Source organism: Eschrichtius robustus, chromosome 10 (genome assembly GCF_028021215.1).
Source record: "Eschrichtius robustus isolate mEscRob2 chromosome 10, mEscRob2.pri, whole genome shotgun sequence".
NCBI classification, from domain to species: Eukaryota; Metazoa; Chordata; class Mammalia; order Artiodactyla; family Eschrichtiidae; genus Eschrichtius; species Eschrichtius robustus.
Window position 1 is genome coordinate 19,190,163 of NC_090833.1, and position 23,822 is coordinate 19,213,984.

The 23,822-nt window shown below is 43.2% G+C and overlaps 1 protein-coding gene across 3 annotated transcripts in view; it reads left to right on the forward strand.

Annotated features, from left to right (window-relative positions):
- TNC (tenascin C) overlaps positions 1 to 23,822 on the forward strand; it is a 92,206-nt gene that overhangs the window by 1,434 nt on the left and 66,950 nt on the right. The gene's annotated exons all lie outside the window — the stretch shown is intronic.

Here is a 23,822-nt window from a genome sequence, read left to right on the forward strand (position 1 = left end):
CATCTCACTACCTGGCAGGTCAGATTGTTGGCTATATTTTACAAGCTGGAGGTTATGTTAGCACAGGTTGGGAGAAAAGGGAGAAGCCTGGGTTGGATGTAAATGTTTGAGTTTGGGCATTTGCAGATTCTGAAGCTGTCGGCTATAAAGTACCATGCTGCCGGGGGACTCTTTGGAAATGCGTTCCGTCCAGAGGGAGAGCGGGACAGGGAGCCCCATTTGAAGAATGAACGCCTCTTTTTCATGTTTTTGTGGACCCTTTCCCCCTTTTTTATGGAGTTTTCCCATATATGCTTTAGAAATAAAACCCGCTGCCCACCCCAGCCAGCTTCCTGCCTCGTCCTGCAGTGTGGCAAGGCCGACTCAGGAGTGGGGAGAGCTTTGTTCGGGGCTATTGAAACCTGTGGAATGTTTGCTAGCCTTGTGTGCATCCAGCCCTTTGCAGGAGACGGAAGTGAGTGCGCTTTGAACCTGTGCGTTGCAGGGAGGTGATGGCATTTGGGGAAAGAAAGTGAATATGAATATTCTCTGATTTGCTCAAACAATGTGAATTGGATAAGGATTGGGAGGGGGGGGGGGTTGCCAAACTCTACAGTTGTTAAAGATTATTTTTTTCTATGCTTTGCAAAACCTAGCTTCCTTATCTCGTCTCCCACTAACTGCCTCCCCCGCCCAAAGTGACCAACTTTCCAGCCGGCAGCTTTGTCATCCATATAAAGAGGATGACCATCTATAGCTCATAGGGTGCTTGTGACACTCAAATGAGATAATATGTATATCAGACTTCGCACAGAACCTGGCACATAGTAGGAGCTCAATAAATGGAGATTTTCCTTGGTTTTCCTGCTTATCAATTTACTAGGACTTGTCCAAGATTAATGTTCTAAGACAGTGGCTTTCAAAGTTACTTTTAGCAGTGGAAATATTCATTAAATGAAATCGAAATGAATTGGCAAGACCCTAATATATGGCAGGTAAATGTGGGCCCAATTTGATTGAAGCAGGGGGTGGAGGGTCTAAAACTCACCCCATGGCTCCCAGCCTCTGGGACATTTCCACAGAATTCTGAACACACGAAACACAGTTAAAAATCATGAAGCCGGGTGGTGTGCGTTCAGGCTGCAATTTTGCACTTTGACAAGGATTTGTGCCCCTCCATGTCCAGTGGAAGTCCGAGCAATTTCCCAAGTAGTATGGTAGACAGACGTATATGTGGGGAGTTTAAAATGCTTAGCAAAGGATGATTCTTTTAATTAATTGTAATGATGGCAATAGACAAAACATACGGAGAACCCACGCTCTAAATCTTTGTATAACTCATCTCACTAAATATCCACATGTCTCTGAGAAAGGGACCGTACCTATTTGACAAAGGTTGAAAAGCAGAGAGAATGAGAAACAGAACTCAGAGGGATGGAGCCAGTTTTCAGACCCAGGTCCCCATGACCCCCAAATCAGGGCCCATTCCGCCACGTTCCTTCTGAATGCTGCTGCATCTTGAACTGCCTTTAGAAGGGAAGAAAACGTTCTTTCTGACTAAATCCGCCCCTCCAGCCAGACTGTGGCCACCCATAAATGCAGCGGTAGCCTGATCATATAACCAGAATGGAATTTGGAAAGGGAATTCAAGCTGACGGAATGAAAAACATATCCCCCTTAATCTTACCCTTTCTGATGCTCACAAGGGACTATGAACACCTATTCTCTCCTTCCCCCTGGATTTCTACAAACAGCCATGTTTTCTTGTAGGAAAAGATATCCAGCTGGCTTCATACATAAGTCATGCTGAAGTCACGGCAGTTTGAAACGCAGAGAGTAGGGAACAAACATTTAGTTGACTCAATACACAACCCCTCTGTGATGATAATACACGCACACACACACACACACACACACACACACTCAAAATAGTTAACGTGGAAGGTTAACTACGTATCACATATGTGATAGGATGGTTTGCCTATGGTTTCTCATCAAATTCTCACTCTCACACCGCAAGTCATAAATTACTAGCCCCATTTTATGACCAGAGAAATCAAGGCCCAAGGAGGTGAAATGGTGCGTCTGAGGATTTCCATAAGAGGGAAGCAGAGTTGGCTTTGAACCCAAACTTGTGGACCAAAAGCCTACTCTTCTTTCCCGTATGCTGCATTGTCTCCTGATGTCAGGCTGGGCGGACCTCTATGGGACCTTGAATGATGTCTTTCGGTGGCTGGCCGAGATGGCAGAGAAGCCCTCAGCTGGCATTGGTGTCTATTGATTTTGCAGAATAGCCCTGTGTATATCACTTTTCATGGTGCTCAGAAAAGGTCAGCTCATGGTGGTAAAATTCTCTGCCTGGAAACAGAAACGTTCAAATTTCAAGCCCCGAGAGAGAGAGAGAGAAGAATGACACTAGAGGCAGCGGTCAGGTCATCACTGCTGAGTTTCATCCCACCCTTGGCCGAGCTTGACAGGTGAGAGCTCTGACTGGGAAAGCAGGGCTGTACCTGTGCCTGCATCCTCTCTGAGAGCCAGGTGAACGGAGCATCTGGTTTTAAAAGAGCTGATTGGGAGATAAATTGAAATCAGGGTGCCCAGCCTCGGGGCAGTGAATCCCAGGATGGCCAGGAAATGGTTGTAAGCTCTGAGCTACAAGTCCCCCTGGGTTATGGTTCCATCACTTCTCACTTTAACATCACAGGGAATCCCCTTGTATTTAATCCCAGGCTAGTACGAACACCTTCAACATGTGGGAAGCATTAGATGAAGGCTCCTTTCCAAGAAGGAAACCCCTCCAAACCCCTGCAAACGATAGGCAGTAATTCCATCCGAGACAAAGAGCGGTGGCCCTACCTACCATAAGGGGTTCTACACACCCTATGACCTTCTTTGCATAGGAGAAAAGCCTATGCGCCTACCTGATCCTAACCCTGGTGACCAGACTATTTTTTTCAGTTATGTCCTGAAGCCTTGTTCTGTTTCCTCCTCTGTTGTCTCATTTTTCCCGCCTCTCCTTAACTTTAGCAACAACCTAAGTTCAACACTTCATCACTCCCTTTGACCCTCCATCATGGAAAAAACTTCAAATGCCCACACTGAAAGCAGATTGTGAATGGAAAGTCCCTTCCATGTGTATTTTTAGTCTACTTGTGAGTGAAAATGAAAAAAAATCATTTCACGCCAAGTTGTCTCAGATTTTGTTTTTGAAATATCCTGAAATTCACAGGCCCTTAATTATGCAGCCATGGTAACTCAAATAGCTTTGGTTGGTCCTTTAACTTCCCCTATCTCAACAGCTAGAGATATTTCATAAACTCTGAAAGTAGACAGCTTGTTTCAGAATTAACCACTGACCAACTCTTACCCTGGAGGAGGTGAGTTGGCTGCTACTGACTTCTACATGAACGTGTCTAAAACGTTTTTCAGGGAGGGGCTGAGGGGATGATGGCAATAACTAATATTTACTGAGTACTCTACAGGCATTATGCCATTTAATCAGCAACAATTGCTTCCAGCAAGGGTAACTGCCCCCCCCAATTCAAACCTAGGGGACCTGGGGCTGGAAAAGTTTAAGTAGCTTCCCCAAGGCCGCTCAGAGGGTGATTGCCGGAGCCAGAACTCAAACCCACTTCCAAGTCCTGAGCGAGTGGTTATAACCGTCACGCTCCACACTGAAATTCTGTTCATCTCTGACAACAGACGGGGCTAGACAGAGCAGAGCCCAGAAAGAGTCAGAGGCGTGTCTTTCAGACCCTAGTGTTATCTTCAGCAGGTGGCCACTGCTGCTCTCTCCAACTTGCTCCTTCAGGGCCCACTTCCTGCAGAAACTGTAATTAAATAAGTAGTGTACGATTTCAAGTGGGATATGTTTCCCCTGCTGGGCTGGAAGCTGCAGGAGGGGGAAGCCCTCCTGCCAGCCCGAGACGTGAAGCATGGACGCACACATAAGCAAGTGCTTGCCCTGCAGACGGGCTTACACGCCCCTCTGACAGTTCCTGCAGAGGCTCTGTGCTTCCCCCCACTGCCCTCTGCACATCATAACTGCACTGATGTCCTCCCCTGCCCCACCTGACTGCACGCCACTGAGGCCAAGATCATCAGTGAGGCAGGAACCCTGTGTGCTGGAGCTCATTCTCCCCAGAGGTTAGCTACCTGCTGGCAGGTATCAGGCCCTCAGAAAGGTATTGTTGAAGAAACTCTGCTGTCCTCACGGAAATGAACAATAGCGCAACACCGCTTGGCTTCTGAACTGTGTCCTATGGTGAATGAAGCATTTTCACGTGCCAGATAGTTTAATAAAGGATTCTCAGGAATTTATAAATGTATAAAATAACTTTTCTGTGCATCATTCTCAGATTTTCCCAGCAACCAAATATTATTTCACAGTTAAGTAAACTGAGGCCACAAAAGGTTGTCACTTGCACAGAGCAGAAAGTGGTGGCATTGGGATTCCTCTCCAGGCACTCCCCAAACTGCCTAACTCCCAGAATTGCACTTCTTCTGCTGTGTCATTGGGTATTCAGGTATTATTCCCATTCTCCAGATGAGAAAAGAGGTTAGAGGTAGCAGGCTACTTGCTAGAGGAAGAGTCACATTTTTAAAGGGTGGTTCAGTAGAGAGGGTGATGCTTAGTACAAATACGAGAATTGCCAGTGATAGACATTAGGCAAGGGGATACTTTGGAGAGCTTAAATTTAATCACCCAGGGATGTGTTCCGGGTAAAATATTTGGTAGGTAGAAAAAAAGATGGCAGACTGAATATTGAGTGCAAGTCAGTATATTTTGGTTCAAAGCTCTATGCCTACGGATGCCACCCGGGGAAAGCCTGGCTAATGGCAGTGCCCTGGGGAACTCTGCTAGGCACTTCATGGAATATGCACACACGTAACCTCACTGCAGAAGCGACACGCCACAGCCAGCGCAAGAGAACCTAGAGCAGCACTGGACTCCCTGCCAGCCAGAGACCCTCAGGAACACTGCATCCAGGGTAGGCACCAAGATACAAAGCAACAACAACAACAGTAATAAAGCCCGTGAGTACAACCAGACGAGGAAGCCATGACTTTCCACCTAGGGAAGAGACAGTCCAGTAGAGGCAAATACCTAAGGAGCTCTGATGCAACAGAAGGAGCCCATCTGCTGGGGACGTGGCTCATGGTGGGCAGAGACACCGTTAGTGCTGCCCCCAAGGAAGTGGCCTGCTCCCCGAGGCACTTATGCCCTGGGTCCTGGGATGGTCACACAGAGGTAGCTCTGTGCGGAGATGTCACAGAAGAATGCTCCAATTTATAGGTAGGGTGTTTAAAATAAATTCCCTTCAACCCATAGAATGTTGAAACTGAAAGGGCTCATTGGTAACCCCCAAGCCAGGAGCTTGGAGACTAGATTTAAAAGGTTCTTCCGAGGTATTAGGGGGCTGCTGTGGAGAGATGGGGAGGCCAAGCACTCAACCTCATTTCAACTAAAGCCCCTCCTCTTTTATCTGTTTTATGCACTGAGCCTCCTCGTGAAATGTCATTTGATGAAAGAGTTCTGTGGCCAAAAAAAAAACCAAAAAGTTTTGGAAACTGCTGGCCTAGTTTATCTTCTCTCATCTTAAAGATGGTGAAACAGAGACACAGAGAAGGGAAAAAGTCCTTCTAGGATCTCATGCCATTTGGCAACAGGGTCAGCACTGAGTCCTAGGTCTTCTCTTGTGCTCTTAGAAGATGGGGGCAATGTAAAAAATATCAGAGTTAATACATTCTTTAGAAAGGAAAAATTAGCAGAGCTTTATTCTCTGAACAGCTTTAGCACACATGAACTGAGCCAAGGAGTCCTCTGTATTAGTGATCTATCGTTGCACAACAAATTCCCACAAAACTTGATCATTTAGAACTACACACATTGATTACCCTACAGTTTCTGTAGGTCAGGATTCCAAGCACAGCTTAGATGGATGTCCTGCTTCATGTTCTCTCATGAGGCTACAATCACAGAGTTGGCCAGGACTGGGGTCTCATCTGAAGGCTCAACAGGGGAATGATTAGCTTCCAAGCTCACTTGTGTGGTTGTTGGCTGGATTCAATTCCTTGCTGGCCGTTGGCCTGAGGCCACCCTCAGTTTACTGCCACATGGGCCTCTCCAACATAGCCATTTGCTTCATCAAAGCCAGAGAGAGAGAGAGAGAGAGAGAGCTTGCAAACAAGACAGATATCACAATCTTGAGTAGCCTGATGGTGGACGTGACATCCCATTACCTTAGCCATATTCTATTGGGAAGAAGCAAGCCTCTGAGCCATCCCACACTCAAGGAGAAGGAATTACACAAAGATGTGACTATCAGGAGGTAGGATCGGTGGCGCCAATCTTAGAATTTGCCTGCTATTGCCTCCAGCACTCCACTGTCACCGATTCTGACAACTTCTTATCAATCAGTTCATCCAACCCAACTGCACTCGTATTGATTAGCAGTTGGTACTTATGGCAACCACTAGGGTGGACTGTGTCTTATTTAAGCTTCTTATCCATTTATGAGGTGGAGCCAGGTATCTTGCATTAGATGTCACAGTTCACTGGGGAGCCATGATTCCTCTTGAATATAACCCCAGAGTAGGATCTTCCAAGGCAATGACTTCAAATGTATTTTATTCAAGGGCAAGGCAATTCAAAGGGACCAAAACTGAAACTCACCCATTGTTCCCCCCTCCACAACCTATTCCTCTCTTAGCAGATATTATAATGAAGACGACGCTCTAGGATTAATTCCCTCTCCTTTTCCAACTTTTAGTTACTACCTCATCATACACCAAACCTGCGGACTCTACTGCCTTGACAAGTAAAACAGTTCACTGCCTCTCACCCTCCCCATCATCAGGCTAGTTCAGGCTGCGGCATCTCACAGATGGACCACTGCAACAGTTTCCCCACTACTCCCCATCCGCCAGCCTTCCCTTCCAATCTGTCCCTCAACTTTGGGTTGTAGAAATCAACATTTCTAGGCGTAAAGTTTTCCAAATGGTTCTCTTTTGGCCACAGGAAGAATCCAGATCCCCAGCCTGGCATTCAGTTTTCTCCATGATCTGGCTCTGGTCTCCAAACAGACCTTGTAACTTCAGCTCTCATTCATGCTTTCCACACCAACCATTTCATGCTTTTTATGCCCTTCCAAATGCCATTCCTTCCTTCCTAGAATGTCTTTCCCTGTGGTTTCACCTACTCATATCCCTCTTCAGTTCAGGATCTACCTCCTGCAGCAGAGTAGATGGCCCTTCATGTCACCCCTTCCCACCCCATGTGTCTCTCTCTCATCACTTCATCATTCTAGAATTGCCTGTCTGCTCACAGGCCAACTCCTCCTGCCAATAAAGTTTTAAAAAGGAGAATTTGTATCTAGTTTATCTGAAGTCAAGTACAAGTGGAATAAAACCCATTGCCTTCAACAACAGGCAGGAGTCCTTGCTGTGTCCTAGATTTGGACTTCGCCTTCCTCACCAGACTTTGTTCAGAAAGCCCGGAACTTGACATTGTTTTCATGCCTAGCCCTCTAGGCTCTCAGCTGTGCAAAGTGCTGTCATAACGCGTGACGGGGAAAGGCAGCCAGCCCTGAGACAGGAAACCATCTCAGGATGCAGACTTCAAGGAATGCCCTTACTTTCAGAGGTGGCCCCTAGGATCAAAGTTTGAACTGCCTGGAATTTTGAAAAACCAGTACCAAGGACAGAGGAGGCCCGCCTGGGGAATTTGAGGCTGAGTCACATGAGACGGCGGAAAATCTGGCAGTTATAACAAAGATCTGTCTACAACTAGTGGGAGGAAGGAGAGGGTAAAGGAGGGATGAAGATAAGGAGTTCTCTACCTTAGGGCACGGAGAAATTCACGGCCCAGGAAAAGGATTGGGTGATGGTTAAGAGTATGGCTGTGGCATCAGAAAGCTCTGGGTTTGAGAGCTTACTATTTGCTCTAAGCCTCATTTTCTTCATCTGTATTAAAGGCAAAATAGTAACACCTACTCCATAAGGTTATCGGGATGATTAAATGACATAGTGCAAGTGCATTGCTTCGCACAGAAATGCACTCAATATCAGTATTCTACTGTTATTGCTGCTGTTGTTATCTGTTGTTGAAGTAGTTCTTGGCAACAAGACTCCACTAGAGAAGGAGTTCCCAAAGATGTGTCCTGTGGAACAGCCTTCCCATGAGATGCACCTAAAAAAGTGTTCTGTGGCTAAAAGAGTGGAGAACACTTGACACTGTGTCCTGTTCTTGGAGATTCATAGCTCATATGTTCGCTCAATATGTAATTCTAAGGGCTAGAGATACAATGGAAAACAAGACACACAAGGCCCTTTTACTCATGGAGCTTAACGGTGAAAGAGGTAGACAATAAGAAAGGAATCAAACTTACAATACAATCTCCGGTAGATACTTGCTAAGAAGAAATCTACAACGAGGTAAGGGATCGGTCAATGGCTGGTGGTGAGGGGCGTGCTCTTTTAATTAGGATGAGACATGGAGATGACCTTTGAGCAGAGGTCTGAATGAAATGAGGAAATGAGCTCGGTAGGGAGTGGTGAGGAGTTAGGATTTTATTCGGAGTGTGATTAGAAGCCAATGGGAGATTTGCGGTAAAAGAGTGCATGATCTGAGAAATCCTACAGCAGTTAGTGTTCAGCTTTGTTTAATCCAGTTCCCTCAAACTTATGTGAACACAAACACCCTCGTCCACAGAACATCTACCTAAGAACGTCTTGGAACATAGTCCGGTGAATTCTGCACTGGTACACAAGGCTTCATAGGTTTTAAAAGGACTGTAAATTTGCTCTCTAGATCTATGGTAAAAAGCCAAGCAAACCATCTGGGCTGAAACGGGCATGCCCAGAGTGGGAAAACCTAGCTCCAGAGGTAGAGACAAGGAGAGCGTCACCCTAATTAGCAGCTCTTTTTGGCTAAGATGATCAGTGAGCACAGCCAGTCTTCAGCAGACTCTGGAACTCCATCTCGAGCCAAATAAAACTTGCCAACATCTGCCTAGAATCCAATAAGCATTTGCAAACAATACACCTTGGCTTAAGCACGCTCCAAGGGGGGAGTGTATGAAACTTGAGGTCCAGCCAGAGGCTCTGGGAGAAAGACAGAGGTCAAATATTTCTGCGCTTACACATGGACAACCACCAGATTGCTGCTGAAGCTCTGGGAAATGGAAGCTGAAGGTGTCTGCTCTCTTTATCAAGAAGTGCTCATTTAAGTTTTCACCTTATATGAACTGCGGGAAGTTGCTTGATGAGTCACCCCAGTGTAGTAGTTGAGAGCACACATTTTAGAGTCACAAATCAGGGTCCAAAAGCTGCCTTTGCCTCTTATGTCAGTCGCAAAACCTCCCTGAGTCTAGATTTAACTTCCAAATAGGCATAATGATACCTGTTGTCATGACAAATGACAAGATAAATGATTACATGTATAAAAAAGCATCTGGCATAAGGCTTGGCACTAAACAGGCATGCAGTAGGCTTTCAACAAAATGTTAGTTTCCTTCCTGTCCGTTTCAATCTGTATTTGCTTTTATAATAAGGTCATCATTTACTAACTAACTGCTATATTCCAGCAAGTGTCAGCAAACTGCCATGGGGTGGCAGCCTATTTTTGTAAATGAAGTTTTATTGGAACACATCCATGCTCACTCATTTATGTCATGTTAAGGGCTCCTTTATCTACTATTGTAGAATTGAATGGTTGTGACAGACCATCTGGCTGCAAAGCCAAACGTATTTACTGTCTGGTCACTTAAGAAAAAGTTTACTGACTCCCACAAGTCAGTGTGTTAAATTTATGTATGTAATTTCCAATCATCACAACCTAGCAAGTTGTATATTATTATACTTATATGTATGAAGAGATTGAAGCAGAAATAAAGGTTCATCTAGTAAGTCTTCCTCCAAAAACATGAAGCCAAACTCTATACCTAAAGGAAGCTTAGAAAAATGATAGAAAAGTTATTCATTTGTATGATTCAGCCTCGATTTGCTCCTGACTACCTCTGACTTATCGCTCTCGGGCTAAATTTCTTGACTTTCCTGCCATATGCTGAACTAAATGATCCTGTCTAGAAGGGATTCCCTCCCCCACCCCTGCTTCCTTATTTATTTATTTGTTTGTTTGTTCATGTAAGTCCATTCTTTCAAAAATGAGAGTTGTAATTTCTAGACCCTCTAAAATGCTCTCATGTCTTAACTAATAATTTCTTGGAAGCCATACATTTATTTTTAGACGGCACATAGCATGATGCCCAGTTTTCCATAAAGGAGAAATTTTTAAGCTCCCCTGTCTGCTACTTCTCACTTTATCTCCCTCTCACTTACTCACTTTCTTTCTCTCCAGGCCAGACTCACGGAGAATAGGCTGTTTCCAGGGGCTTTACAGATTTGCCTGACACATAGATATTGTAGCACATTTGGCTCCGTGCCTTCCCTTCAAGTTCAAAACTGTAACTAAAATGATTACGTGAACCCCAACGTCATCTTCCCAAGCGGTCCCATTTTAGGAATCCAATAACTCTCTTTACGTCAATGACGGTGGATGCCCTGCTGATGTCTATTGCATAAATATTAATTTTTTAAACTGAACAATGAATCTTGTTTCAAAAGATAACTTGGTATAGCAGAAAAAGCATAGGGTTTGGAATTAGACTGGGTTCTTAATTCTGAGTCAAATGATTACTGACCAGGCAACTAATTTAACCTTCTCAAGCCTTCAGTTCTCGTAACAGTAAAATACAAACAGTGCTTCCTAACCCGTAAGGTTGGTGTCAAAGTTAAATGGCATCCCTAAAGTTCCAGGCACAGGATACATGTTCAACCATTTGCCTCCCTCTTACTTTAAATTGCTAGAGAGGCTCCGTCCTGGAGCTTCACACTTATCACAGACCAGGCATAGTTGGGTATACCACTACTCTCATCTAACATACAAGGAAACGAAAGAGGAAAGGGTCTAGGATTTCTTCCAAATCTGCACTTTCCCCATTGTGTGCCATCAAACCTAAATCCTGTGACATACTTCAAACACAGAATAATCAGGTAAGTTTGGGAAACACTATAAACTCTCCCTTTCTTGGAGATTTCGGATAAACACAAACATATTAAGGACCCTAGAAAATCCTGAAGTAAGTAACGAAAGCTGGGTAATTTGTTTGGTATAAATAACACTTGGTTCAAAATATCATTTTCCAAATATGTTGAATTAGTAATCTCTTCCCCTTGCATTAATACAACATGTTGTAACTTACACCCTAGGAAAGGCTGCTTAAAGTTACCCAGCTGAATTAAGCCCAAGGCAAGGGTTGAAAATAATCTCTATTTTTCAGGCTCATGCGCAGCTTCTCCTGTTCTCTCTCTAAGTCATAAAGGTCTTGCATTGCCGGTAGTCATTCTGGACCCTGATCACTGAGTCCTTCTGAAATTCGGCCTTTTAACTCAGTCATGCAAACCACTCCTTGACATCATTAAAGGACGGCAGCAAAGCCGATGGTTAGGAATGGGGTCTCTGATTCCTGAGTCAGTCCGCCCGAATTAAATTCCTGCTCTTCCTTTTCAGCTCTGTGACCTTGAGCTGTGCGAGCCTCCATTTTCTCATTTGTAAACTGAGGGAAAAAAGGTAGTTACCTCAGAGGTCTTGAGGAAGATTCAATAAGATAATCCACGTTAAGATACGTAAAGCAGTTCCTGGCACAGATGTGTTCAATCAACGTCAGTTATTATTGTAGCATTTAAATCGCCCCTTTTTGAGAAAGAAAAAGTAGACAATGAAAGTATGTTTGCCTTGCCTGGGGTCACGCACATTAATTACTGGACTAGTCTCAGCTTTCCCTGAGAGTCTAGTTTCCTGCTTCCAGTCTTCGAGGCATATTTTCATTTCAGGAGTCAGCTTTCATCAAAATGTGTCAAACTTTATTGAAGTTGATTCATACAGGCTTTTATAACCGTCAGTGACTCCATCTGGCTCCCTCAGACCCAGGCATCAGTCAAGCCGCATTCCATCCATTTAAATATCAGCACATTGGGTTGGAAAAGATTGTCAAAGCTATCTAGTCTTGCTATGCCAAATATTTGGCACACATACCAACACTTCTGTACCCATAGCAGACATTGCTAATCCATCACAACACCTTTCCCCTTGAGTCCAAGCATGGCCACAGAATCTTTCTCAAAGCAGCTCCAGGCAGCCATTAGCAGCTAATTGAAGTTGACACATAAACTGAAACTTGTCATCCCAAACCAATCCAACCTCTTAACCAATACTTGAGTGACCTCTACAATATTATTGTCTATTTTTTAAAATATGTTCAGTGTTGTAGAGCTTCCTGATAGGGGAGGACAAGAAGGAAAAGGAGAGAGGAGGAGAATATATACTAACATCTGGGTAGCACTTATTATTAATACGCCAGGCATTTATAACTCCTTATCACATTCACCGTCTCCAACAAATATGGAAAGGTCTCTATTTTACAGTTTAAAGAAGCCATAGTTCAGAAAACTTGCAAGACTTTGTCCAAGGCTCCCAGCAGGTAAACAGGATTTGATTTCAGGCCTTCCTGACTCTAAGGGCTATTTCTTCTCTCTCCCATCACAGTGCCCCTTCTCTGGTCTTGGGTGGCTGATAACAGCTTCACAAAGGCCACCATGTCATACCGCCTTTTTCAGAAAATCTCTTTTTTTTAGGGTTGAATTATGAGTCCATCTATAACCTGTCCTTCTTAGATAAATCTCTTTAATTTTTTAATCTTGGTTCAAAAGTTCAAGAATCCATGTTCCAATACTTGTGAAAGAGTCAACTAGATTTCTTAAAGTTCTGGATGAAGGCCGAAACAGAGGAGGTCATTGTTTCACTGGGAAATGAATTCAAATCTATTTCTGAAACAATTTTCCAGAATTTTACAGGAACCTATATTGTTGCCACTTGGTCAGGCCCACTTTTTTATTTTCTTTTCCATCTAGGCAAAGAAACAGAAGAGAGAAAGCAAGTGCTCTGCAGAATTTTTATCTCAAAAATTGAAACCAGACCACACCAGGGCAGTTTGTGGTCTGAAGGTATCAGTGGATCTAGTCATATTTCATCTGAGCTTTTCTTAGGTATACTAAACCACAAATATGAACCTCATTACTGTGCCTGGGTGGAAATATTTTATGGATTAAGATTTGTGGGCTTAATTTGGTTGGTAATGAAACGTACGTTTGAGGGATGGGAGGGAGGAAACCATGAAGCACTACCGACGCTTAAGCCAAACACTAAAGAAAGAAACCCTCGGTACTGCGCGGGGAGCGGGGGTGTTCTTAATATCGGCCATGTGACTTGGGTCTAAAATGAAATCCAAAATTAAGTTCAGCAGAAATAGTGCTGAATCAGCAATGGACCACATGTCACTAGAACGAAAGAGACTCTAGAACTGAAGCCATAAACAACTGCTTATGTTACAGGAGAATCCGAGGCCCCCAAAGTGGATGTGACTTGCCACAGTGGTTGGCAGAACTGTGGCCCACGGCTCATCTTAGAGCTCTTCAATCTATGGCATGTTCTACTACATGGCCCCGTGAGAGCCCCAAATCTCCAGGAGCTTAAAAATAAGTAATGAACATTCAGAATACAAAAGGAGAAAGAGAGTGACATAAATTTAACAAACAAAAATCACTACAATGAAATTGGAAGGATTCCTGACTAACAACCCAGGATGCTTCCCTTGCACTGAAACCAGAGTTTTACACTGACTATCTCACAGGCCTGGTGAAGTCCACCTCCTGCCAAAGGTCCAGCTGAGTATACTTCAGTCAGACACAAAGCTTGTCTCAAAGCAGACAGTACTGGGCTCTCAGGAACTCTTGGGGTGTTGACTAGAATCTCATAGGAAGGCGTTAAGTTCTGTCTTGGCCATTTTTGTAACCCCTGTGCTTATGGCGTCTGGGACATAGTACAAACTCACTGAAGAGCTGAATAAGCAAAAATGAACTAATTCCAGGAGTGGGGCAATGATGAATTCCTTGATACATCTTGCCTTAGAAGAGATCACAGGAGAGCTAATTACATTAAGGCCATCATGAAAATAAGAGTATTTGTTCATTCATTAATTCCATGAATATGAGCACCAGCTATATGTGAATTCAAATCAAAAAGTATATTTAGCTTTATTTTATTCAAATATAAATATATTGTGCACTTACTATGATCAGGTTAGAGTGCTTGGTGTTGGGTATTAAGAGATGAATGACTCAGATATGGTTCCTGCCCTCGTGGAGCTTACAGTCTACATACAGTCTAACTGTGTGAAGATGAACTGCTTACAGTTTAACGTAAATACAAGATAGAATTTGCTTATTGCTCTCAAAGAGGAAAATATACATACATGATAAAACCACCCCAAATCATTTTTAGAATGACATGTGATGAAAAGAATATTAGATCAATACTCAGAGAATTCAGAAGAGGGACAAAGTTACCTGAGAAAATTTCTAATGTATTATTTTTTTTGAACTGTATGTTGAAGGACAGAGAGATTTGCCTGCTCAGATGGCAAAGGGGCTTTTTGAGGAGACTTCAAGGCGTCTGGAATCCTTCCTCAACGATAACTGAGCTTTGACAGCTTCTCCAAGGTGTCTGTCAGCATGCTTCATCTCTATAGCACTCACAGGATATCTGGCTCCTTAAGGCCCTAATTCCAGGGTACTGATAGTACTCCCTCTTGAGCCAACTGTTTGGAAGTTATATAGACAGAGCTTGGGTCTGGTCTTGAATCATAACTCCCTTCCTTGGCCCTCCAGCACAAAAGGCTTTATAAGGTGGTGACTCAGAACACTTACTTTGGACTCCGACAGACCTGCGTTCAAATCCTAACTCCGCTACTTAATGGATATCTGAACTTGCACAAGCCACTTAATTATCCCGTGCCTTGGTTTCCTCATCTGCAAAATAATAAAGACACCATCTCATATCACTTTGTAAGAATTTAAAATTGGAGATTTAAAATGCTTAGCACAGGCTCTGGCAATTAAGCACTGAATGAATGATAGGTAATGATGTCTTCATTACTTTTATTATCCTTGTTATTATTTCAGTCTTTTCCTGATCTTCCAAGGCCTCTTCGATCAATATTTGGGGATCCTAAGTGCTTCCTCCTCCAGGAAGCTCTCCGTGAACTTCCAAGCTCAGAGTGACACTTCTCTCAATTCCTTCATTCAGACTAGCACTGCTACTCAACCTTGCTTGTGTATGTTCTAGTTTCTGAGATTCCTGGAAACAGAGAATAGGTCCTTACTCTGCCTACTTTTCCCAACATGCAGTACATAGTAAGTAAACAGCAGGTAGCTCTTGAAAGAACCTTAACATTTGTACGCCTGCTATTGGCTTAGAGTGTGCAGGGACACTTAAGTATACCACAAATATTCAATCCACAATACATGGATGTAAAGTCAATTCTATTTTGTGACCTTTACGGGGGAAACTGTAAGCTTTTCGATAATAGAGAACATGCTTATCCCCTTCATTTTTGTATCCCTCATGCTTAACTCAGGGCTTGGCATATGCTAGGTATTTAATAAATACGTACTGAAAAGATGCATAGTTGGATGGATGGATGGATGGATGGATGGATGGATGGATGGATGGGTGGTAATTGAAGAAACCCTATAGCACAAAGAAATCTGGACATCTCTTAACACAGATGCTCTCCAAGATCCCATTGCTGATATTTCTTTCTAGGGACCATTACAATGACCACAGACTAAGAATTACTAGAAACTTTTCATATGCACTTATTGTTGAAGGCCTCGCAGTGGTTTCAGGGAAGAGATAAACCTTAATCAAATTCACTGACAAAAAAGGTAGGCTATCTGGGTTTTAATATTTGCTTTACCACTAATTAGCCGGTGACCCTCTCTGGGTGTTTCAGTTCAGATATTCTCTTTCATGTCATGTACTACTTTTACTCAATTCAATGTGGCTGCCTGAAGCGATATATTCGTAATAACTCTCAGGTGGGGGCATGGAAGCATGTAGGCATCAATTAGCAATGTCTGCCATGTACACTGGAAGGATGTATGTGGGTGCCACAGGCTTGCCACCCCTGGACTCGATCTTCTACAGTTGATTCTAAGCCTGCTCAAGTCTGATGTTGATTCTGTAATCCGATATCTGTCTGTGTCTATCGAAAGTACTCAAAAACTGAGCCAAACATTTCCCGTCAGAAGCAATGTCTTGAAAAACTAAACCACAGGCAGCCTGTTCTGGAGAAAGACCTGGCTGAGCAGCGTGGACAACCATCCCAGTAGCAGCACCGCCTCTTGGCCAGGGGACTGACCTGCCAGAAAAGAGCTCCACCCTGGGCTCACAGGCTTGCTTTTCTTGCTACTGAATGAGAATATGCAGGCTAGGAGGAAAACCAGGACTAGAGACACAGCACCCTCTTCTCCTAAGGATTTCAGAGTGTCTCTGTCACTTGACAAACTGAAACACTGAGAATTTTACACTTCTACGGAAAAAGCAACAGTGGGCAGAAGGGGACTCCCCAAAATTCTCTTAGGAATCCCTCATCCTTCAGAGACTAGCCTTCCACGAACTGCCTTCTTCAAACAAAAGACACAAACCATCACACAATAACAATACACCAGTTACTAAGACCTCCCTCCCTCCTGTTAGGCACTGTCCTAAGTATTTCCATGTGTTATCTCATTTGATCTCATTTTTTTCTCACTTGCAGTTGAAAGAACTTTATTGTGGGGTTTTTATGAGTGTTGCCATTTTACAGACAAGAAAGCTGAGGCTCAGAGAGGCAATGTTACACATCTAAGGTCAAAGCTTCTAGATGGAGCTATATGAAGTTGCCCCTATCCAACCATATTTGACCTATGAAAATGGCAACTCCATACGATTCAAACTAATAGCAAGGGGCAGGACCAGAATCCATAGTATTTGGCTGATTCTAGAGCAGATATTCACAAACATTGCACAGACTCTCCTTGGAGATTTGTCAGTTTTAGCGTCTATCATTCTTCCCTATAAGTATTTGTTTACCTGTCTGTTTCCTTTACTGGACTATGAACTGATTGAGAACAGGAACTTACCATCATTGGTCTCTGAAACACCTCACTACCCCTTGATCTATCCCATAGCCTGGTCTTTTTTTTTTAATATATATAAATTTATTTATTTAATTTGGTTTTGGCTGCGTTGGGTCTTCGTTGCTGCGCGCAGGCTTTCTCTAGTTGCGGCGGGTGGGGGCTACTCTTCGTTGCGGTGCATGGGCTTCTCATTGCGGTGGCTTCTCCTGTTGCGGAGCACGGGCTCTAGGCGTGCGGGCTTCAGTAGTTGCAGCACGCAGGCTCAGTAGTTGTGGCTCACGGGCTCTAGAGCACACGCTCAGTAGTTGTGGTGCACAGGCTTAGATGCTCCACGGCATGTGGGATCGTCCCGGACCAGGGCTCAAACCCATGTCCCCTGCATTGGCAGGTGGATTCTCAACCACTGCACCACCAGGGAAGCCCCCATAGCCTGGTCTTAACACTCATTCAACTCATCTCTGTTGAATGCAAGAATGAATGATTTTAAAAATGACTTAATTCCCAGGACTCTGAAATGACTGCTGGCTCTACAAGCATCTGAACTGGGTGCCAGCTACGCCACCGTACTACCTAAACGGATAAGTGCTTCTCAGTGCTGCAATTCCAACAACCAGGGCTAGGAGGGGCTTTGCTTAGGCAGGCAGTGTTTGCTCAATGCTTTTAAGACACAGGTGGTGCTGGACTTAATCAAGTGTAAGGCTCAGATATCCTCGGAAAAAATCCACACTTCAGGCTGTTTCTTGGCTCCTCTCTCTTCCTGACACATTCCAACAAGGAATTTATGGATGTTGGGAAGGACAAGGGGTGAGGAATTCTAGAACCTTTAAGAACGTCCATGTAAGTAAGTCCATGCTTAACTGACTGTGCACAATAAAATTCTCTTGCCTGCAGGAAGAAAAATTTAATGTGGTCTGTCTCAGGTGTTGCCAAAATGACGTGGAAAGAAATTCATCTGCATTTCTAAACAGTAGGAATCTTCCTTGGCCCCGGAGCCAAGGCTGTTTGACGTAAATGCCTAAGTCAACAAGATAAATATATTCCGTGAGTTACTAAAAGTGAAGTCATAAGTATTCTGAAATATGATTCTAGCCAGTTGGAAATTTTATCTTAATCTAAAAATGAAACTTTATTCTCCAGCTGTGAACCGGGAAACATTCAAAGATTGTTGATTCCTTCATCTAAGCAATGGTCTTTGTCCTGTGGTGAAGTGCCTAAAAATAACCGTCAGTTTGTTTATTCCATGCTGCTTCCAAAAGGTTAGCTATCAAACAGCTCTACTGGAAGAAAAAAAAAAAAAAAAAAGGAAGATTTGATAATAAGCCAAGAGGCACCTCAGAGTATACAATTGTAAACCAAAAAGCTCTTGGGACATGGCTGCCATGACACTGACCTGACCGAGGTTTCCCCATCTATTAAATGAATGTTACTTCACAGTAATGTTCTGAATAAAAATCTATAATGCCCAAATCTGGAGATATCATCCTACACTGGCCACAGCTAATATCAAAGGAACTGAAACAAGAACTAATTTTTATCTTTCATCAGTGATGAAGACCTAACACTATTTAAATTTTTATTTCATATTGGAGTATAGTTGATTAACAATGTTGTGTTAGTTTCAGGTGTACAGCAAAGTGATTCAGTTAAACATATACATGTATCTATTCTTTTTCAAATTCTTTTCCCTTTTAGGTTGTTACATAATATTGAGCAGAGTTCCCTGTGCTGTACAGTAGGTCCTTGTTGGAAGTCCTAACATTTTAACACCTCCCCCCATCAAAAAAAGAAAAACAAGAAAGGCTTCAAGACCATTGCTTTATCTTTTTTTTTTCTTCCTTTTTTTATAAAGGGCAGGCAACATAAGTTTGCCAGGTATTTGCAGACCAAGGGACTAAATACAGAAACCTATGTTTTCCCTAATCTTCTCCACAGATGACACTGAGCAATTAGGCACGTAGCCTTAGAAAGACACAGCAATGCTTACTGGGCTCAGCACCAGCCCTTCACATTGAGCATTCATGCTCTCCTCACTGGCTGTACCAACCCCACATGCTCTCTCCTTTCCACTCCCCTACACACCTTATACACCCCAGTAGAACCAGGACATCAGTATTCCGTACGTGTTACCCCACTTTTGCCTACATCAGGCAGCTGCAGAGGGAAGCTGCTGTTATTACTGTCTCCTTCCTCATTCTCCTCCTCACCCACACATTCCTTGCCTTTTCTCATGCTATTCCCTCTTTCTAGACGCCTAATCTAGAAGGGTAGGCGGGTAAGGTGCCAATTCAATCCACCTACTCAGTTGTAACGAACCACTCTTTAGAATCCCACCCATCCTTCAGGCTCATCTCAGGTGCCACCTCTTTCAAGGTGTCTTTCTTCAGCCCCTCAAAAGAATGTAGCCACCCTCCACTTTGAACCTTAAAAGACCTAGGTTAGCCAATCTCTTTTGTTACCTATTACATCATTGTCATAGCCATGATGTAATTCCCTAATTCTCCCATGCCTTCTGGATGCAAACTTTCCTTTCTAATCTACTCTCTATTTGACCAGTGTGGTTATTATTGTTTCTATTATCATTAGCTACCATGTTAAGTACCTACTATGTGCCAGGCACTGTGCTGGTAGCTTAAGATACATCTCATTTTATCCCATCTTCTCATAGCTTTATAAAATAAGCATATATATATAGCCATACAGGAGATGAAGCAAGTGATACTCAGAGGGGGAAGTGAATGGCCACAGGTAGCAGCTACCAAGTGGAAGAGCTGGATTCTAACACAGGTCTATTTCTCTGCAAAGACCAGGCTCTTCCTCCCATACCTAGCCACTTCATCAATAGAACTGTTCAGACTACTGAAGAAAATGGACTGAGTCCCCTCAAAAAGTCTGCAGCAAAGTAGCACAGAGTCAAGAGAAGCAGGAGAGCCATGAGTTAATTTCGACAAACCTACCAGCTCCCAAGAGGAAGGTGAGGCAGGGCAGAACAAGATGTTAGGTGTAGCCAGAGTGGCTCCTGGGCAACCTATCTTCGGTTTTATTTGAGAAGAATCTCATGGAGAACTTGGGGTTCTAAGGTATGCAGAGAGAAAAAGAAAAAGCATTTCATATCCCAAGTGTAGGATGGGGGAAAGGATGAGGGCCTGGGGCAAGCTCCATGTCCCTTCATATCTGAGGAGGCCAACAGCCATGAAGACCACTCCTTGCTTGTACCTGGATATGTTTGAACATGTAAGGTATGGAAATTACACTGCACATAAATATTTGCTTATGTTAACTAAAAAGATGTCCTCTTCTCTAGTCTCCTGGCACCTGCAGGTGAGGTACTCACCAATTTTAATTAGATAGGAGACTTAACAATATCCTACCTTTCTTTTTTAGACTCCCTCTGACCTCTCTGAGCCTCAGTTTCCTCATTTGTACCATGCGCTTAACATCACCAAGCAGACTTCTAAACGTGCACTGCTAAATAGAATTTCCTGCAATGATGGAAATGTTATTTATCCACACTGTCTGAATTATAGCCACTAGCCACGTTGCTATTAAGCACTTGAAATGTGAACAGTACAATTGAGGATGGAATTTTTAATTGTATTTAATTTTAATAACCACTTGTAGCTAGTGGCTACCATATTGAATAACGCAGCTCTGGACCAAAGAATTCAAAGTTTTCTTCCTCTTCTTAAACCTTCTCTCTCATGAAGAAATCTTTAAGGCAGTTTTTTTGTTTGTTTGTTTGTTTCTCCAGATTAATTATTCTTGAGAAGTTAACAGGAATGAAGGCACCTAAAGAGTCACAAACACAATCACAGAGTTAATTTGGCTCTAAAAATTTCTTTTGATAAAAATAGAAAGTAGAGTCTGATCCACACGTGTATTTTTCTGCACTTAGCATATATGCCAAGGCAGGTTACAGAGCAAGGCAACATGCATGGCTTGGATATAGCCACTTTGTCCCGGATGTGTGACCCCAACAATCTATGTATTGAGCCAATACAAAGGCTGTGTCTCTTCCTGCTGCCCTCCCTTCACCTTTGCAAACATTGTCAAACAGATCCGTAGACAGGGATACGGACATAGGTATAGGTAGAGATGTAGGTAAAGATAAAGATGTAGATACAGATGTAGATGTAGAGATAGAGATAGAGATAAATATAGAGATATCTCCCAGGACATATTTGCCTGGGGGCTCTGAGACAGAGATTCCTTCACTTCACTGCAGAACTCACCCTTGCTTAGAAAAACAGAACCGCATATGCCAAGGTAGGAGTTTCAAGAGCTGGAGGGAAGAAAATCCTGGAAAAAATACTAATTGAAGTCCATATTTTTAAAACAAAAGCTCCCCTTTATTGAGCTCTTGCTGCTGCCGAAGACTGTACCATTCCCACCACACACATTATCTCATGCACTTTCCACAGTAGTCCTACGAGGACACTCGTAGCATGTTTTATTGATGAAATGACTCTGGCCTGTGGTATAGATAGTTTGCCCAAGGGAGAGGAAGTGGTTGAACAATGACTCAAGACAGTTTGTCTACAAACCTGTGCTCTTCAACGCTCTTCTATTTACATTCCAGAGCCTTGGAGCTTGCCATATTCTCAAAGAAGCCCTTTCTATTGGATAATTCCAATTAGAAACATATTTCTTCTGTTGTGCTGAAATTTGCCTTCTTGTAACCAACCCTCCTCTCCACCCCTAACGTACACACATACTGATGCTTGTTTTGTCCCTTGAGGCCAGAAGGGACAAGCCAGCTCCTGCTTTCCCAGGATCTATACATAGGAATCCTGTTCTTCTCAATCTTGGCTTTCTCTGCTACAGAATAAACATGTACAGGTCCACACTCCTTCCCCCTACAAGACATTTTCCAGACCTTCCATTGCCTGATCACTTCCTGTAAAGATAAGAATCTGCTTGTGCTTTCTAAAGAATCTCTACAGAATAAGTTGCTCATTCTCCGATTTTAAAAGCCCTACTGTCCGAACATGATCCTTCATGTCTAACCTAAATATCACAAACTGTAATCTAAAGTAATTTTCCCTAGGTCTATCCTCAAAGGAGACATTAACCAGCCAGTTGTCTGCATGAGAATATTTTACATTCTTTTTTTTTTTTTTTTTTTTTTAATTTTACATTCTTAAAGGTTACTACCTGCTTTGTATGTTTGCTCCTCTGGTGTAAGTATTTCCAGTTCTAGTAAATTTATCTCCATAAGGTTTACCCCCTCACTCATCAGTGATTCTGCAGCTCCTCTTTGATCTAGATCCAAGTTGCTGTTGGGTTTAGTACTGGATTCAATGAAGAGGTCAAGCTTAAGCAAAAGGAGGCTATTGGCCTGGACTCATGCTAGGTTTTTTTCTTCAGAGCATAACAAAATAGCAGCTACTTTTTAATATGTGCCTATTACGGGCTTGACACTATGTTGGGTGTTTTCTGTGCAGATCTTTAATTCATAATTCCCTCTGGAAGGATTTTGACCCCATTGCAAAAGTGAGATCACGGTTTAGAGAGGATAAATATCAATAGCTTGCCCAAGTCACAGAGTTAGTGAGTGGCATTTGTACTCAGGTGTGTCTAATTCCAAAGTCTAGACATTTTCCACCACGCTGAAGGTATAATGGGTCTTTCCCAAAGTGCAAAAACATCCGCCTGCCCTCAGACCACCATGAGCCAATATGGAAAATACACAACCCTCAAGAATCACATTTCTTTGCTCCAAACAATGCAGCATTTGGCTGTGCCAGTGCACATACAGAGTGAAAAATCCTCACTCAACCCATACTCTGGTCATTATTTCCCTAGATTTGTTGCCTTAAAGTCTCAACCGACAATTCTAACAGCCTTTTAGATGGAAATTTAAGTCATTTAACAACACACACAAAAGTGTTGGGTAAAAGTCCAAAAGCATTTCAAACTTGGCCCATGGCCCTTTCTCATTAAAAAAAAAAAAAAAAAAAAAAAAGAAAGAGCTAAGAATTGATGGGAAGAGGGTGAGAAAGAAGGACTTTGTGGAAGGCAAAGAGAGTTAAAACAATTGCAGTAGAATACGCAATCAATAAATATTTGTCCGGTAAACAACTAAGATAGGCTATGGTAGTTTAAAAGAAGAGAACTTGCCAAGTTCTCCTCTTCATAATAATTTTCATTCAGTGGGCTTGCCTACATCACAGATCCACAAATTCTTATTAGGAAACTAATTTGAATGATAAAGCATACAGAGGGCCACCTTCTCACTGTGTCCTCATGCGGCCTTTCTGCTGTGCACAAACAGACACAGAGACAGAGTCAGAGAGAGATCTGGAGTCTCTTCCTCCTCTTATAAGGACACCAATACTATCATCAGATTAGGGCCCCACCCTCATGACCTTCATTTAACCTTGATTACCTCCCTAAGAGCCCTATCTCCAAATACAGTCACACTGAGGGTTAGGACTTCAAGTATGAATTTGGGGGGGAGGGGAAGGTATGATTCAGTGTACGACACTCAGTAAGAATAGAATAAGTACTTGTTGGGACTTCCCTGGTGGTGCAGTGGTTAAGAATCCGCCTGCCAATGCAGGGGGACACAGGTTCAAGCCCTGGTCCGGGAAGACCCCACCTGCCACACAGCAACTAAGCCTGTGCGCCACAACTACTGAGCCTGCACTCTAGAGCCCACGAGCCACAATTACTGAGCCCGCGTGCCTAGAGCCCGTACTCCGCAACAGGAGAAGCCACTGCAGTGAGAAGCCCGTGCACCACAAGGAAGAATAGCCCCCACT